The following is a 3,092-nucleotide window of genomic DNA, read 5'->3' on the forward strand; positions in this document are numbered from 1 at the left end:
TTCCTGCTCAGGCCACCTCAGTCACCCTAAATCAGCAGCCACACGCTCTGCCCTGGCACTTCTGAATATCAAGGGGAAGGATGGGCCTTTTCCTGTGCTGGTCCCAGGGTTTGTGTTGGTGTTTGAGTTACATCGTTATTTTTTCAAGCAATACCAATGTAGCCAACGATGTATAGCGATTACCACCGTGGGAAGTATGCTGAAAGGTTCCATGTATCCTCATAAAAGGAAGCAGAAATCCAGCAAATTAGCCTTACTTCCTTGACAGTTTCGTGATGGGCCAACATTAGGTAAAGCTGAAATCAGGTGTAGAGATTAAAAGATTACAGTAACTCAAAACAGAAAGCCGCCACGTAAATTAGGAACATTCGCAAGGCAAGTCACCGGAGGTCACCTGGAGGTCAAGGAGGACAGCAGAAGCGGAGTGGGTTTGGAAAGAATGAAGCGGGCTCCACAGCCGGCTGCCTTGCCACGCAGCCTATCTCTTCCTGTCTCTTGGGGCTGCCTCGGGCCTCCCTGCCACGCCATCCAAACCAGGACTAGAAAAATGTGGGCAAGAGCACAGCCCTCCCTAGCCAGCCGGGCACTCTGGGAAGCGCTCTCATGCTGACTGGCGGGCCGCCCCCCCCCGGAACTGGCGGGCCGCCCCTCCTGGAAGGTCTGCACAGCCACCTGTAAGACTCGCTCTCGTGTGCAGACAGCCTTCCTGCGTTTCCTTTCCCCTAGATCCTCCCACTGAGCGCGGACGGGCCTGTCCCCAGCTCCTCACCAGCCCTGCTCTCCCAGGATGGCATCACCATCCTTCCAGGCTTCCCTCCCACATGCCACAGGCCCGTTCTCAGGCACCTCTCCGTTGCGTAATCTCTTGGGTAACCTCATCCTTCCCCACGCCGTTTTCCACTCCCTTCATCCAAGCCGTCACCCAGACCAGTGGCTCTCGGGTTTTTCTGCATCTTTGCTACAAACTAGATGGGGAAGGCCAGCAGGTGGTGTGGTGGTTAAGGTGCTGGACTCCCACATGGCCAACTGTGGTTCAAGTCCTGGCAGCTTAAGAATCACTCCAGGTCCGTGTGCCCAAGAGGAGAATGGAGAGGGGATCACAGCATGGCCATCCTCCTGGGGGGTGATTTCTCACTTTCTCTGTCTCTGTCTCTGTCTCTCTCTGGAAAGCACACATACCCTATGGCAAAAACCTTTTAAAAAAAAATCAGAGAAGGGTGGTAGTGGTGGCGCTGCAGGAAAACGTGATGCTCTGAGAGGCTGACCCAAGTTGGAAGGTCCTGGGTTCGTGCCCAGAGACCTCTCCGAGTACGTCCGACACCTGAGTGGCCATGATCTGGTTCAGTGAGGCAGGGGCAGATCGCAGCGCCGAGATCCTGTTGGAAGGTCCATCTCTCTGTCTCTCTCATTCATAGAAGAAAGAGGAAAAATAAACTTTAAAAAGTCCTTTTCAGATAATCCCACATCTTGGTCATCCCTTGTTGGTATCTGTCAACTGCTTTTTTCACTCAGTTTGAAAGCTCCCTGGTTCTCAGTATGGGCAATTCTCTGTTGAAATTTTCAAGTTGGGATATTATATTATGATCCTCATTAAATCTCCCCCCTCTTTTTTTCAGAGAGAGATTTTTGCTATAGGGTACATGTGAAACAGAGAGACAGAAAGCAAGAAATCACCCCCAGGGGCATAGCCACTCTGCCATTCCTTCTCTTCTACTCTTCTCTTGGGATTTTAGGCACACACACGCACCCAGCATACGTTTAAAGCTGCCTGATCCGGGACTCAAACTGTGGTCAACTACGTGGGAGTTCAGTGACGTAAACATTATGCCATCTGCTGGTCCCTTCTAAACCTCCCATTAAAACAAAACAAAACAAAACAAAAACAAAAACATTACAGGCACATGTACTCGCTGGCAAGACAGAGAGAGAAAAAAAAGTGTAACTGAGAAATCGCGCCCCCCAGGTGGGGGGATCGCTACTCCACAATCTCTCCTCCTCCATTCTCCTCCCACGATTTTGGGCAGGCACGCACGCGTCCCCAGTGTGTTTTTCAAGTCACTGAGTCTGGCCCACATCAGCTGTGTGGGATCCAGCCACCTTAACCACCACGCCACTGACTGGCCCAACTTGGGTCAGCCTTTTAACCGGCTTCCTCTTACAACAGAATGGGGACCCGCCTCACACTGGCCAGGTGGGGAGCAACATCCAGCTTCCCCACACCTCACCCCACCCCAGACAATGAGGAAGGAGGAGTGAGTCCTCCTTACATTGGGGAACGGGGTGGGGGGAGTGGTGCCGGTCCCAGCAGCTCTGCTCCGCCCGCCACCTCCTGGCTGGGAGGGCAGTGTCTCAGGGCCTTGCCTCAGGTAGTCGCCACTGAACCAGGGGGAGGAGAGTGTGGGTGCATGGCTTAGTCACTGCTGCGTGGCCCAGGCCTCCTCTGGCCACCCTAGTAGGAAGTGGGGAGACACCTCATTGCTGCTTCACCTGAGAAATGGTCCCACGGAAGGAAATGATCCGCCTACAGCCATTCATTTAAGAACGAAGCATTAGCGATCGATCGGGGTGGGAGACAGATGGCTGGAGGCCAAAGGGCAAATCGTGGCAAAGTGAGGGCTCACCACCCACGCCCTTGGCTCCAAGACCACGTGCCTATAAACCCCAAAGCCCCCGACACACAGCAGGAAGGCCAGCCCTCCGCCCAGCGTAATCACGCCAAACCTCCCTGGCCACCGGACAGCAGCTGTCTCCCTTCAGTCCTGCCAGACCCCAGGCCAGAACGCACACGTGGCTCCACGCCATCGCCCGAAACAACACAAACACGTCTGCTCGGTCGGGTCTCCGTCCAACACGCACAGCAAGAGTGCGCCCGCCCGCCACGAAGCACAGCACCTCAGTCACCTTCGGGGCCGGGGGTCTTCCATCTGGAGAAGATCCTGAATTTGCCGCTGTTGGAGTCCCTGAGACCGAGGTGCGCCCAGGAGCTGTGGAACTCGGGGCAGCCAGCAGGGCCAGTACCCGCGCCTGGCTGGGGAGCTGGGTCTACACCCCGCTGGAGGCCCTGCTCGGATGGGGGCCTCTGTCTGGGCTGA

Source organism: Tupaia chinensis, unplaced genomic scaffold, assembly GCF_000334495.1.
Source record: "Tupaia chinensis unplaced genomic scaffold, TupChi_1.0 Scaffold138425_1, whole genome shotgun sequence".
Taxonomy (NCBI): Eukaryota; Metazoa; Chordata; class Mammalia; order Scandentia; family Tupaiidae; genus Tupaia; species Tupaia belangeri.